At 41.8% G+C, this 15927-nt stretch overlaps 1 protein-coding gene and 1 long non-coding RNA gene across 4 annotated transcripts in view; one reads left to right on the top strand and one right to left on the bottom strand.

The window, feature by feature from the left end:
* Positions 1-15927, top strand: part of MCM9 (minichromosome maintenance 9 homologous recombination repair factor) — a 189028-nt gene that overhangs the window by 125015 nt on the left and 48086 nt on the right. The gene's annotated exons all lie outside the window — the stretch shown is intronic.
* LOC141372906 (uncharacterized) lies at positions 10330-15037 on the bottom strand. The gene is made up of 3 exons (XR_012378425.1): positions 14969-15037; positions 12635-12825; positions 10330-10912 (listed from the first exon to the last, which is right to left on the bottom strand). It is a non-coding gene; the product is annotated as an uncharacterized lncRNA (long non-coding RNA).

Here is a 15927-nt window from a genome sequence, read left to right as displayed (position 1 = left end):
TAATAATACTTATTAATTAGTAGCCAGGCTAAAGGTCCTTTGAAATGCTGACAGATCATATTTCTTCATTTATTTTTCCTTTTGTGAATTATCTATATCCATCCTTTCCCCACTTTCCTCTGGTTTGTGTCTGTTACATTAAAGATACATATATATATAAACCCATTTGGTATGTATGATACAGTGTTATTTCCTACTATATCATCTGTGTCTTCTTTCCTTCCTCTCCCTTCCCCCTTTCTTTCTTCCAGCTTTGTTTGGGTGTTATTCCTCCCAAGTTTCTCTCTACCCAACTCTACAGAGATATTCTTCTGAATTTTCTTATTGCTTTTTTATAAATTCTCATACTTTCAAGTTTTCTGTTAGTAAGTAATGCAAAAAAAAAAAAAGCCATGCTCTCCCCAACCCACTCCTTAGTGTCATCTAATTCCCCAACCACATTGAATTACCTCGTACTGAGAAATATTATGAAGAAAACACGGTTTTTACATTTCAAAAAAATGGTGATTTTGATGCAGCTGCATCAAGCTGGCTGCTTTAATAGTTTTCCCTCCATCAGAAGTGCCCCTGACAGTCAGAACTTCTGTCCCAGTGCACGGAAGCCTCGCTGCTTGCTTACAATAGGAGCTGCGCACTTTCAGCCCCTTGCGTGCTAACCTCCGGTGACCTTCCTGGAGACAAGCTACAGACAATGTAAAGTGGGCAAAATAAAGTTCCAAACAGCGGCACCCGTCCCGGGCACTTTTCCTGCCTATCCCTCCCTTACCCCACATTCCCTTTCCCTCTTATTTAATTACAGGGCACAGGCTTCCCAGCCCTGTGCCTGGATTTACACAGGTTATCCATCCTGCTTTTCCTTCCAGTTCCTTTTTGAAAAACAGCTTTAGGGACGTATAACTCAGATACCACAAAATTCACCCACGTTAAATGCACATTGCAATGATCATTAGTAAATTTACCGAGTTGTGCACAATCAAGTTTAGACCATATTCATCAGTCACCCCAGGAAGATCCTTCATGTCCATTTATAGTTAATCCCCATTCCCCTCCCCAGCCCCAGGCAACCACTAATCTACTTTCTATCTCCATAAAGTTGCCTTTTCTGGACATATCAGATAAATGGAATCGTATACCCCTCCAGTTTTGACATTGCCTCTTATCTCCAATGAGAAACTCCAGATTCAACCTCAGTGCTGCGGAAACTGACCAGTCAGACCCAGGTTTGCATAGCTAGTAAATGACAGAGCTCTGACTCAAATCCAAGTCTTGTGATTCCAAATTCTTTCCACTCCCTCCTGTTTTCCTGATCTGAATGCATTTTCAACGCTGAATGGAAAATTTGGCAATGGCCATTTATAAAGCCTCAAAGATCACTGGCCTTCTGGGTCAGGACACGGAGTTCGTGACCCTTCTCAGCCACCAGGGGGCGCCCCAAAGACCTATCTTTGAACTGGCTTTTGCTTGTGGCAGCTGGGCATCTTAAGAAAGAGAATGTCAATTGTGACCTGAGGGGGTGGGTGGGATTTTTCTTCCAACAGGTTTCCTTTCTGGGTAATTGCAAATAGCAATGAAGAATAAAAACTAGAATGCTTTTGGCGCACATTGAAAGTTTCTTTTCAGGCTTCTCAGACCAGGATTTTTTTTTTTTAATATAATAAAAGGGGAAAATACAGACTTGATTCAGGAAGCTTGATGAGGAGTTCTTAACTTATGACGATCTTGCATAACAGTTATTGATTAATCATAATATTACCAGGATATTGCTAATCTTTCGCATTTTTACACAACTAAAGTGATACTTTGGGGGAAGGAAAATGGAAAGTTTTTTCAAAGAGTTTATTTCTTTGAGAGAGAGCACATCCAGGTGCAGGCGCAAGATGGAGAAGCAGACTCCTTGCTGAACAGGGAGGGAGCTGGATGTGGGGCTCGATCCCAGGACCCTGAGATCATGACCTGAGCTGAAGGCAGACACTTAACCAATGGAGTGACCCAGGTGCCCCTAGAAGAGATGTTTTATAAAGTTGTTTCCTAAATCCAGTATCTGTGTAGCTAGAATTAACCAGATAATAATTGAATATGACAACTGAATTTATCTTTTGAGAAAAATTTTATTGTGATATTTCCCCAGCTATGTGGGCTAAAAATGGCTGAATTTGGTCGACAATTTTGACTTTAAAAGGAACTCAACATCACAGTCACCAGAATCCAGTGGGCATATGTGCCTGTTGGCCTCCCTCAGCTGAATACCTCCTACACCCTCTTCCAGTCTGGATGAATGGATGGATGGATGGATGAGGGCTGCTCAACAGCCAGAATGGGAGCATCTAGGAGCATCTTTAAGGAAACTTAATGATGAATTGCGCTCAGCACCGCCCCTGCCGGTTGTCCAAGTCACTGGAACCATATGTCTGGTGGTGCTGTGTCCCTGTTCCCTTCCTGGACTGCAGGATCGCCAGAATCCTGGCTGCAGCTATGGAACCAGCATTAGGCCAGAGTCAAAAGACATGGGGTTAGGACTAGCTCTTCCCATACCGAGCTCCATGTCACTTATCCTCTCTGTATGTCACTTGTAAAATCTGTAAAATGGCAGTAATAATATTTGCCTTGCCCACCTTCTACCTCACAGGGCCTGTGTGTGAGAGAGAGAAAAGAAGCCGGGGCGAAGACTCAGAAACAGATAAACAGAGAGGAGAAATTCAGGGAGGGACAGGGTGAGGGAGAGAGAAGCATCCCAGCTCTGCAGTCACCATCCTTCTTGCAAGCACACTATGGGATCGAAAGACACCCTGCCCTGTCTTTATTCTAAGCCACCCTTCTCTGAAAGGTAGAAAATTACTCATTCCAGGTTCATGAGATGATTTTTACTAATATTATTCAAGCATCAGAACTTCAAAAACATTTTTATGTTTTTCCAGGAGGATTAATTTGCTTTTATAATATTAATGCCCCAACCAAATATCAGGATTGGATGGTTCCAGTTAAAATCTCACATTAACGGCAACGGGAGGTCAGAACTGACTCACCGGAAGCGGGCAGGTGTGCCTCTTACACCTATCCTTCACTTGACAACAAAGCCGTCTGTGAAAACCCTGCCTTTAAGTGATTGAAAGGAGGGTGCTTAGAATTTTTAAAAATAGCAAACCTGCAAATTTCAAAGCGTCTAATTATATACAATTAATTAATAAGCTAATTAGGAAACACAGCACTCTGGTCACCTCCATCGGGTCCCTGCTACCATGTTAGCTGCAGGTTTCCAGCTAAAATTTACCAATTTAGCCATTTTTAAGTGTACAATTCCTTGGCTATTAAGTACACTTACAAGGATATGTAAACATTATCACTATCCATTTCCAGAACATTTTTTTATCATCCCAAACAGAATTAAACATTAAACAATAACTCCCCACTCCACCTAGCCCCTGGTAACAATGAAATATCACTTTAAGTTTTTATTTAAGTTCCAGTTAGTTAACATGCAGTGTAATACTAATTTTAGGTGCACAATATAGTGATTCAGCACTTCCACGAGCTCCACATCGAGCTCTGCATCGAGCTCTGAATCGGGCTCCCTGCTCCGCGGGAAGCCTGCTTCTTCCATTCCCATTCTCCCTGCTTGTGTTCCCTCTCTCACTGTCTCTCTCTCTCTCTCTCTCTCTGTAAAATAAATGAGTGAAATCTTTAAAAACAAAAAATAAGAATTGGCTAGGACAGAAAATGTCCTAGCATACATAAAGTAAAGGTGACCACTCGATCCAAGATGTGTCTGCTGAACGCGGAGGAAGCTCCCACCAAGTAAGGACGTCATAGAACCCAGAGGAGCCCAGGGGAGACTGGTAGGCGTGGGCCAGCCTGGGGTCAGCAGCAGGGGCAAGGCCTCAGTCTCATCCAAAAACTTCAGTCTCAACCTTTCCCTCAAACTACACTTTTAATTACCGCCCAAAGGAACATTGTTCTACAGTTGGAAACACCTACACAATTACCTCTTGAATAAAATTCAGTCTCTAAACCAACCACAGTTCACACGTTTAAAAAAGCATATAAAAATGTTAACAAAGAAATTAATGATAATAATGATCCATCTTTAATCTGGACTTGTATAGACTCTTCTTTTATGCTTTATTTACAATCATGGGCACCTACCCTAACTGGCCCCTTTCCAGGACACTGTTTCTTTGGAAAGCACATGGATTTCATTGTGAAGGAAATACAGATACTTAAAGCCTTTCTAGGCTCCCTTCCCCCTTGGCGTTTTGCTAATGTGTACCAGAACATTCTTGAAAGGAGAAAAAAGAAAAAAAGAGAAAGAAATGCTTTGTAAAGAAGAGTCTGCCTGCTGGCATTTCTAGCACCACTGCCTTCTATTAATCTGCAACCTAGTTAAGAGAACCCAAAATAGTTGTGCGTGGTGCTTTCTAGAAGAACAGCTAACCTTCATTTGAATGCTTACGTCCTGCCCACCACTGCCTACATTCTTCCTATGGATAATCTCATTTGCTCGGCACCACTACCGGATAAGGTAGGAATCATCTCTATCAATATTGCATATATTGAGGAAACTGAGGCTGAATGACTTGAAGCAACTTGCCCAGAATCACACAGCAAGTAAGTGGGCTAGCCAGAATTTGAACCCTAAGTAGTCTGACTCCCAGGGACTTGCTGAATAAATTATACTGATTTAATTTATGCAAAATCTCTATAGTGCATACATTTTTACTTGTTTCAAAAGATGAGAAAACTGGAGTTTAGAGTACTTCATCCATTGGCCCAAGATTGCAGCTATTATGGGATTGAGCGGAGAATCGGGCTTGGCTCGTTGGACCCTCAAGGCCTTGTTCTTTCCCTTAAACACACGTGTCTGAGCTGCTCCCATTCTCTACAGAGCAAGAGTAGTGGGATGGCGGCTTATGATTCCCACCAAGCTGTTGCTTCTGGGAGGGCTTCAGGGTCTGAGAGATCTTTGCACACATTCTCAGTCTCGCCGGCAGTCTCTTGAGTGGCACTTGATAGGAATTCGATAATCAAAGTTCAATTACAGAAGGGGATGAAAATAACACAAATTGTAGGGTTTGCTTCCATGCTCGCTGGCTCCGATAGGAACCACCAACCAACAAATGTTGGGAGGTCCAGATGAAAGAACGGAGAGCACGTGATAATAAATGTACCAGTGTTTTCTGGAATGCTCAAGTGCTCTTACCCTTAAACGTTTGATTTTTCTCTCAGGGAAAAGCAACTCCAATGATCTAAACTCTATAATTTAGGACAGAAGTTTTCCTTACCCTTTGTGAAGTTCTTGCAAACTTAAAGTTATGACTCAATAAGCTTCTCTCCAAACCAAAGTGTGATGTCAAATTTGGATGGAGAAAAAATTTCTGTAAACATATATAAATTTAATTTTTATCCTAGAATGTTAATTTTATCCGTGTGACTGTTGAGAGAAAAGAATGGTTATAACCATCAGAAAATGAACATACTCATTGTCAGGGAGCTGGTCAACTAATAACTATATAAAACCTGTGTGCAGTCAACTTTAAAGATGCCCTAGGGTGGTAGCATTTAAAATGAGCAACTACTCTGGTAAATGTGAACAGTCAATGTTTATTTATCTGTTTTAAAATATATATATTTTTCTTTAATTTTTTTATTGAGTTGTAATTGACATAGCATTATACTAGTTTCTGGTGTATAACACAATGATTCAATATATGTATATATAGCAAAATGATCACCACACAAAGTCTAATTAACATCCATCACCACACATAGTTATGAACTTCTTTTTCTTGTGATGAGAACTTTTAAGATTTACTCTCTTAGCAACTTTCAAACACACCGTACAGTAGCTTTTGTTTCAGACTGAGGTGTGAAGGCCAGGAAGAGGCTGTTCGGAAAGCAAGATGGTTACCCAAAATAGGTTGGAAAAGATAGTTCTAGAACAGGGACCTGTGGAGCCAGAAGCTCAGCTTCTCTTTCTTTCTTTCTATGTCCAAGGGCAAGAAAAGACAGGTCACTGAAAGGTTAGAACTAGCAGGGCCACTAGAGCTCTCCTTTGAAGGAGCGGTAAGCAGACAACAGCTGAAAGTATGTCCTTATCAGAAGCTGCTGTAAGGAAATGCTCCCTCCTCATCCCATATTCACCCAAGCCCGCTGTTTCCAATTGCCTCCCCTCTGGTCTCATTCAGAAAGCGGGTCCTTCTCAGCCAAGAGGGAAATGAAGACAGCCAGAAGTAAGTCCGAAGACTGCCTCAGCCTACCTGCTCCCTGTAGAGATTCTTTTGTTTCCAGTTTACATTCATTGTTTCCTGCCCCTCCCTTTATTTTAGACTCTGGAGCTCATGTTCCTGAAACTGCTTACTCAGACGTCACCCATGAAGCTGCCTCCATCTTCGTCTTTCTCTTTGACATTTCCGCTCTATCTGTGCTGCTCACTGCTCTAGCCTACAATGCGGTGGAACCCTAGAGCGTCTGCCAGCAAGCCGTTTCCCAAATGGGAAGAGGTTCCAAAGGTTGGCCTTTGGAGAGAAGGCCCAAGGTCAGTGGTCAAATTCAGAGGGAAGTCAGATTGCTAGAATAGGCAAGGTGGGAACGACGAGTAGAAGGCTGGGAATAACAGGTTGCTCAGACTCATTGGAGACCATACGTGCCACGGGAGGAGGTAGTGCCCAAAGTGAAGTAACTGGAAGAGAGAGAGAGCCTGGTGCCAGCAGTCATGCACAGTGGGGGTGGAGACGGGGCAGAGCGGAGCTATAGAGACAGCAGCCGAGGGGCCGGGAGCCCAGCTATAGAGCCAGACGGGCTTCGCAGCTGGAGGCCTAGCCTCTGGAGCCACCACTATGGTTCTTAGGGTAATGGAAGCTCTGCTGAGCAAGACACGAAGGGGCAGTTCTCATGCCTAATCCTGCCCACCAGAACTTGCCTTCTTCTGTCATTTCTGTACATTATATTCACTATTGCCTCATCCTACCCTGTGATCTTTGACCTTCCTTGTTTCGATTATCTCTATCCTAACTTCATCTTCTGCTTGTCTCTGTAGCTCCCCTCTCCCTAAGTTCCTGCCTTCCTTATTCACTATGTTCTGGTGCTTCTGCAACCTTATCTCCAGCCCTGTTTGGCGCCTACATGCCAATTTTCTGGCTTGATCGGCCTCCCAGACCATGCTTGTGGGTCTTCCATGTGCCCACTCTCTCAAAGCCCCCACGGCAGAAGCTTGCAGCAGGGGTACCACCGTTGGACTGAAATATGGTACTGCTCTTGGTTTCCAACATCTTGATTCAGGGGATGGATGGGGTTTTTCTGGTTCATGTTCTGGAGGTTTATGGTCCTTTTAACTCAGAGCGCTCTCCCTATATTGGAATTGGCACTTCTCTTAAGGGATTCTCACGGCCAGGGAATTGCTGGACACTTGCATCACTCACCCCGAGAAGGCAGAGCAGAGCCGCTCAGTTTCTGGGACCTCTGGGGCTGGTCAAGGTCACCTACCCAGTAATCCCTGTCCATGAGGTTGGTATGAGCACTTTATCTCTTCCATCTTCTACTTCCCGAACTCACAGTTGGGGCATTCACAGATTGGTCTTCATTTATCCAAAATTCCCTGGCCCCTTCTTGTTTGCTTAACAAAGGACTTTGGTATTTCTCCGTCCCCCTACGGAAGCAACTCTTTTCTATGTAATTCTTTTAGCACAGAGGTCTAAAAAGGTTTTGCAAAATTTCACTTTGAAGTCAATGCAAGAAATATTGCTTTTAAGACGCTGGGAAAAATCTTCCAGAAAGGGTGAAATATTAATTATAGCTGAAATTTATCTGGCCTTTGATGTAGAACGAAGACTGTCTTGTTTGCCTGGGACAAACACTGCTTTCTCTCATCTCCTTTTTTTCAATAACCCTTGTAGCTTCTTATTTGCCTTAATGTCGGAACATGGGAAAGGTTTGTGATTTTGAAATGTAGGGTCTTCCTGAGATAGGGATGAAGATATTACAATTTTATAACTTGTCTTAGAAAAACAAAGGATTTTGAGAATAAGAAAAATGGCAGGAATGACACTTATATACACATTGAATCCAGAGTTGTGTAGATTGGTGCACTTTGCAAAGGATTGTGACCAACACTGCAAAGAAACTTAGGACTTACTGAATTATTTTGATACCAACAGAAATTACCTGGGGAGTGTCTAATACATTAAAATTATTCTGTTATTTCTCACTAATTATGGGCCCCGAATTTTGCAACTTAATTACTGTAAACTTTGGAGTAAGCCAAGGAGGACTTAATGCATCTTATAAAGTAATGAAATGCTATAGCATTTGTGCTTTCAGAGAAGTCTTAGAATATTCTTGTTATTATCTATAATAATTAGTATTCATGGGCAACTTCAGAGTTTACAGTATAGATGGAGTAGAATTACCTCACATATTTATCTCTTTTTTAATGAGAACATTTAAGTTCTACTCTTTTAGCAAACTTCAGTGACATAAAGCAGTGTTATCAACTCTAGTCACCATGTTTTATATTACATTTACGTTACATTTTCAGACCTTTTCATCTTACAGGTGAAAGTCTACCTTTTCAAAAAAAAAAAAAGATTTCATTTATTCGACAGAGAGAGACACAATGAGAGAGGGAACACAAGCAGGGAGGTGGGAGAGGGAGATGCAGGATCCCCGCCGAGCAGGGAGCCCGATGCGGGGCTCGATCCCAGGACCCTGGGATCATGACCTGAGCCGAAGGCAGACGCTTAGTCTACCTTTTTACCAACCTCTCCCTGTTTCCTTCACCTCCCAGCCCTGGCAGCCACTTTCTACTCTCTGTTTCTAGGAGTTTTGGTGTTTTGTTTTGTTTTGTTTTTAATCTACAAATAAATGACACCATGTAGTATCTGTCTTACTCTGTCTGGCTCATTTCACTTAGCATAATGCCCTCCAGCTTCATTCATGTTGTCACAAATGGCAAGATTTCCTTCTTTCCCATGGATAAATAATATTCCATTGTAGGAATATAGCACATCTTTATCCATTCATCCACTGATGAGCAACTTAAGTTGTTTTCATATCTTGGCTATTGTGAATAATGCTGCAATGAACATGGGAGCAGATTATGTCTTCAAGATTTTGATTTCATTTCCTTTCCGGAAGTGAGATTGCTGGATCATGTGGGAGCTCTATTTGTAGTTGAGGACCCTCCATACTGTTTTCCACAGTGGCTGCACCAGTTTGCATTCCCACGAACAGTGCACAAGGGTTCTCTTTTCACCACATCCTCACCAACACTTGTTATTTCTTGGCTTTTATTATAATAGCCATTCTAACCAGTGTGAGGGGCTATCTCGTTGTGGTTTTGATTTGTATTTCCCTGATGATGACTGATGTTGAGCACCTTTTCATGTACCTGTTGGCCATTTGTATGTCTTTTTTAAAAAATAGTGTTTATTCCGGTCTGCAGCCCATTATTTTAATCAGATTATTTCTGCTTTTGCTATTGAGTTGTGTGATAAATTGAGTTGTGTGAGTTGTGTTTATATATTTTTGATATTAACCCCTTATCAGCCAACACTTGATATTATCAGCCTTTTTATTGTTTTTCCCAAATTGACGGGTATGAAATGATAATTTTTTTTAAACCTAGGATTTTGAGTATTTTTGTTATATTGAGTTTTTAGTCCACTGGGAATTTATTTTTATCTGTGTCAGGAATCATTTTATCCGTCCTCCTCCATAGGGCCATTTGCTTGTTTAATATTGAGATTTTCTCCTTGAACATCTGGCTAGAACTTATCTTTAAAAGTATTTGGGCCAGGGGCAACTGAGTGGCTCAGATTGTTAAGCGTCGGCCTTCTGCTCAGGTCATGATCCCAGGGTCCTGGGATTGAGTCCCGCATAGGACTCCCTGCTCCTTGGGGAACCTGCTTCTCCCTCTGCCTCCCTCTCTTTTTCCCTCTCTCTCTCTCTCTCTGTCTGTCTCTCATGAATAAATAAATAAAATCTTAAAAAAAAAAAGTATTTGGGCCAGGTGTTCCTTTTTGTGGTATATGTTATAGACCATATATATGCTTCTTCCTCTCCCTCTGCTCTTCCTCACTGCTTCTGCTCTGTCTCTCAAATAAATAAATAAAATCTTTAAAAAAATAAACTATATATATGCATACACACACAAACACATTCTCATATATGTATATATAAAATGTTTTTGTATATTATGTAGACTACATATAGATGATATGTAGATAGTCATATAGACTACCATATAGATGATGCATACTAGATGATACATATGGAGAGTGTATTATTTGTTAAATTATATTTTTCTAAGAATTTGTTCACTCCAAGTTTGAATGCTTAGCGTGACGTTTTTATTGTATTTTCAGTTTTTCATCTGCTACATATGTACTTATGCTCTCTTTCCATTACAAACACTATTTACATTTTTTCTTTTTCCTTGATCAATATTGCCAGAGATCTATGTTATTAGTCTTGTCAAAGAAACAGCTTTGGTTTTATTGATTATCTTTGTTGTATCTTTGTTTCCTGTTTTGTTAGTTTCTGCCCATATCTGTGTTTGTTCTTTCCTCCTGTTTTCTTAGTGTTTATTTTGTTGTTCTTCCTCAAACTTCTCTACTGTGAAGCTTAACACGTTAATTTTCTGTGTTTTCTTCTAATTTAGGTACTTGAGGCTATATATTTTCTGAAGAAAAGACTTTCACTCTCCTGGCTTATGTAATTCTTCTTTTATATATGTATTTTCTTACTCTCTGTGTGTATTATTTTTCCTGTCACAGAAACAAGCCCTATATGTTGGAGCAAAAAAATAAATTCAGTGGTGACAGATTCCAATCGAGGCAGTGGCATTGCTGGGAGGCAGTTTTTGCTTTGAGGTTGCTGGTGTTAGGAGCAGCCAGGTCCTCCTGTGTGTCCCTCGGTGTCCCTGCCAAGAAATATGTCACATTGGAGGAAGAAGGTATCTGGCCGAGGTGTGTTCATTTTTACGTTCCAGGGATACTTAACGTTGCTACATTCACAGGCGTATTTGCCAGCACCATTTCCTCTTTTCCTTCAGTTACTAGTTCCTTTACCCTCCAAACCTCAGTTATTAAAAGAGAATGAATTATCCCCAGTTCATTCCAACCCTAAGGGGAGTCAGAATCTTCCAGGACTCTCTTAGCACTAGCATTCTAATTCATCCTGTCTTCTCAGGGTTTTTGGCATCAAGTCTTCAAGGTCTTCAGTACAGGACAACAATCACGTGTTTAACAAACACCATGTGGAGAACAGGTTGGGGTACAAGGAGAATAGGGCATTGTCAAGAACTGAATAATGTCTCCTCAGTGTTCATATGCTGAAGTTCTAACCCCCAGGACATCAGAATGTGCCTGTATTTGGAGACAGGATCTTTAAAGAGGTGCTGAAGTTAAATGAGATCACTGGGGTAGGCCTTAAGCCAGTCTGACCAATGTTCTTATAAGAAGCGATCCAGACACAGACACAGCACAGAGGAAAGACTAGGTGAAGACACAGAGAGAAGAAGACCATCTCTGAGACAAGGAGAGAGGCCCTCAGAAGAAACCAACCCTGCTGCCACCTTGATCTTAGACTTCAAGCCTCCAGAGCTGGGGAGAAACAGATTCCTGTTATTTAAGTCTCTCTGTCTGTGGTACTTGCCATAGCAACCCTGGCAAACTCATAAGGGCAGGTTCTCTATGGTAAAGGCTTTTATACTCAGTAAGGAAAAGGGCGTGCTCTACACTAATTACAATACGAGGGCAGGTATGGGTAACCTCTATTTGAGAGGGATAAAAACAGTGTGAAGAAGGAGAAGTCACTTGTAGCTGTGGGGATCTGGGACAACTCTGTGCAGGGGGTGGCCTTTGAGCTGAGCCTTATAGATGCCATGGGAGAGATGGACATTCTGGGTGGAAGAAGTGACATGAGTGGGGCCCAGAGAAAAACCCAGGGCCTTTTAGAAGCAAATAAATATCCCATAACAAGTTCTGTCTCGGTTTAGCTGCAGCACCCCCCCAAATCAGAATCAAAGGAATTGATGACACATACTTGTTGGTTCAAAGTTAAATTTCCAAACCATCTTCCTAGGACTTTAAAAGGAGTTAAATTTATAGACCACCTTCATTGGACAAAAACCAGTTTTGTAACTCTTGGCACCTTACAGAATTGGAAGATGTACAAAAGATTAGAATTCACATACAAGAGATTATTGTTGACAAGAGATTAGGAATCAGACGGATAATTTCTTTGGAGACAGTTGTGGGAGTACTATGGCAGCCTCCCTCCCCTTTGGAAATATTTCCTTTCCTCTTGAGCCAATCGAAAGGGAATTTTAAGGGCACCACTCAGAGATGTGGACCTATGTCCATTGGATTCTGTAAGGACAAGAGGCTGCTACTGGACCCATGACTGGAAAATCCTAAAGTCAAGAGTCTGTGACTGGCTAATTGCATAGGGAATGGAGACTGTTGGGACAAAGGGTACTTGAGTGCTTTTTCCATGGGCCAGAGATGGCCACAATGGAGAGAGTAGCCTGCCTAAGAGCCTTGCTTAGAGCAGGCTGTGACCTTAACAGAAGGAGTAGATTCCTCGGCCCCAGGGGCTGAGGGAAGATACTGGAGGGTACTGGATGGAGGAAAAGGCATACCTCAGGAGAAATGCAGGGATATATTCCAGGTGAAGCCTCCATAGATCCACAAATACACTCCAACAGAAATATCAGCTTTAAGCCTCTGCTACTTGGAGGTAGTGCCAGGTCTCCTGCTGCCAGTCAAGGCAAAAACTCTCCTCCTACTTGCCTCTCCCTCTGTCCTCTTCAGTGAGGATCCAGGGTTAGCCCTGTGAGCAGAGGACAGAGAGGCAGGGTCAGAAGCTCAGATACAGTAAAAAATGAAGAAGCCAATCATGCTCTCTTTTCCCACAATGTCAGCGTAGGGCAACCTCCAATGAGGAAGAGAGGTTTTGAGTGAGATTTGGAGTTCTGACTTTTCTATGTGACTCAACAATTTACTAGAATGAGGCTTATGAGGACTCCTATTGACCACAGGGCTTTTCATTATCCATGAGTGAGCTGCCTGAAACTTCACTGAGGACAACGATGAGTGCTCCAGAGCAGGTGGAGGGGGCTGTGAGGGGAAAGAACCAGGTTTTCTTCCGACTGTGTTCAATGAATCCTGCTCATTCAGTGTAATGGCGTCAGTAGTTTAGTTTGACATAAGGAACAAAAAGAGGAACAGTGGAAAATACTGCCTTAAAGGTAGTGAGACCCTGCGATGCTGTCTACATAGTTTGGAATTTATTCTGGACATCATGGAAGAAATTAAAGATGGGGCAGAAAGAGAGTAAAGTGATCAGAGCTTTAGGCAGGCTAAAGTGAAGACAAGCCATGGAGAGCTTGGCAGAGAAAATGCAAAGCACCCCACCCCTCATCATTTTCCTGCTAGATGCCCCAACTCTATACTTCCAGGACTCACTCATCACCTGTCCTGACGGTCCCAAAGGAGAAGCTGAAGCCAGACTATAACCCAGAGAATCTCTTCAGCTGATCTTCTAGTAGGAGCAAAATTGTTACATGCATATATATATTTACCTTATATGTATATGTATATGTGAGTGTGCATGTATTTAACTGTACTTACATATGTGTATATGTATTTTATATATATATGAAAAAAATCAAGGAAAAGCAAAAGAGTGATTACTTCGAAAGTCAATCTAGTTGTCACCTCTGGGAGGAAGAAAGGGGACTGAAATTGGGGAGGGACAATATTAAAGACATAGAGAGATTAATTGGTAGGACATTAAATATATTAAATATTATTCAATTAAAATTATTAAATATAAGAGGCAATAGAATCAAAGCCCAAGTAAAAGAGTTAATCTTTGAGACCAGCAAGGAAACTTTATCTTTTATAAATAATGATGGGAAGGATGTCTTTAAAAATTGAGTATGTAAGGGTGAAGATTCAAAAAATTCACATCAGTCATTTCAGTAAAGCGGAGTAAAGGTCAGCTGCTGAGAATGTGAGGAGCAGTGGGTAGTGGAGTGTCAGGCCCCCAGTGTCTGCAATGCAGTTGTTGCTCAATAACTGTGTGTTGAATGAAAATGCTGATTAAGAGAATTTTTTTAAAAAAAATTGGAATAAACACTTAGTCACTTGCTAGGAAATAAGCCATGAAAGAATATAAGAATAAAAGAACACTTGGACAGCTCTTTGGTTTCAACTGAGGTTAGTAGCATAAATCTATTGTAGTAAAGCCAACTGGCAACCCAAGAGTTCTAGAGAAGAAAGAAAATGGTGGGCTTGGGAAGGAAGGACTAACAAAAGGGAGGCATTCTAGGGGGTTAGTAAAGACATAATAGAAATATTTTCCCTAAAAAGGGAAATGAAACCAGCCTTAGAGGCTGAGGGACTAAAATTCCCCTCTACTGACGTTTCTGCCTCTCCTGGCCCTTTCCCACCACCATACAAACTTGCTGTTATTTCCCTCATCTTTCAAGAAGACAATACAAACCCTTCTCTTGACCTCAATTCCACTGCCAGCTACTGTCCCGTTTCTCTGCTCTACTTAGCAGCAGATGCCCTTGAAAGGGTCTCCTATACTTACTGTCTTAAATTTCCCTTCTCCTGTTCTCTCCTTTGTTTTTCTCCTACCTCTCTGGCTGCTCCCCCCTCCCTCTCCTTTGCGGGCCCTCCCCTTCTCCCCGACCTGTTAAGCTTGGAGTATATACTGGAGTTGGATCCTTCTTCTTTCTCTCTTCACTACCTATATTCACTCCTTGGCATTGCCATTCTGTCTCAAGACTTTAACCACCATCTATGCCTTTCAAATACCTATCTCCTGGCCAGAACTCTTTCTTGAAATTCAGACTCATACATCCACCTTTTACTCAACATAATAGATATCTCAAGCTAATTTTGTCCAGAACAGACCTTCTGAGTATCCCTCCCTTCCCTACCCTTACGTCTGTTCCACTGACAGTCTTCCACTTCTCAGTTGATGTCAACTCCATCCTTCCATCTGTTCAAACCAAAAGTCTTGGTGTCAACCTTCACTCCTTTCTCTGATACTGTACATCCAAGCATCCTGTAGGTGCTTTCAGTATATATCTAGAAGCCAACCATTTCACACTACATCCATTACTGGTACTCTGAGCCATCATATTTCTCTTACACAATAGAAGAGAATACCTAGAATACCTTGTCTCGCTTATACCTTTTACTTCCCATCATCTCCCCCCACCTCAATCTATTCTCAACATAGCAGTCAAAGTGGTCCTGTTGAAAGTATATTAGATCCTGACATTCCTCTGTTTTAAAACCTCCAATAGCTTTCCAGTACTCGGAGTAAAAGTTAAAGTCCCTCCAGTGACCTACAACACCCTTCACAATCTGCTCTCAAGTAATTCCACTGAGCTCATCTTACCCCTCCCTTTGCTCTCAGCTTCACTGCACTTCTTGTTATTCCTACCACACTTGTCTTGCTCCTTATTTCAGGCCTTTGCTATAGTTGTTCAATGGCCTCGAATGTTCTTCTAGATCCCACAAGGCTGATTCCCTCAACTCATTCATGTCGTTGCTCAAATGTCAACGTTTGATTTAAAATCACACCAATGAAATGCTGGTAAATGTTTATCAGGTGCTTTTCTGGGAAAAGAGAAGCTGCACTTCATGTCATTTGCAAGTTTTCATGGTGCAAATGTTCAGCAATTTCGAGTTACCACCGTGATGTCACTGAACTGATGTTGCTGAGCGTGGCAGTGGGGAGGAGAAGCCACATCAGCTCTCAGGGGCTGGGGCAAGATGATTGCAGCACACCACTGACTGCAACCCCCTCTCCCCCCCACCACCCCCCATTCCTGTCTCCTTCTTAGTGTGCCCTATTTTTTCCAGAGCACGTATCACCTTCTCATGTAACATGTTACTTATTATTATGTCT

Source organism: Callorhinus ursinus, unplaced genomic scaffold, assembly GCF_003265705.2.
Source record: "Callorhinus ursinus isolate GAN/ISIS: 27379988/994484 unplaced genomic scaffold, GSC_fseal_2.0 scaffold6, whole genome shotgun sequence".
Classification (NCBI taxonomy): domain Eukaryota; kingdom Metazoa; phylum Chordata; class Mammalia; order Carnivora; family Otariidae; genus Callorhinus; species Callorhinus ursinus.
The sequence above is the reverse complement of the archived record's forward strand: the minus strand, read 5'-3'. Positions and strand labels throughout refer to the sequence as shown.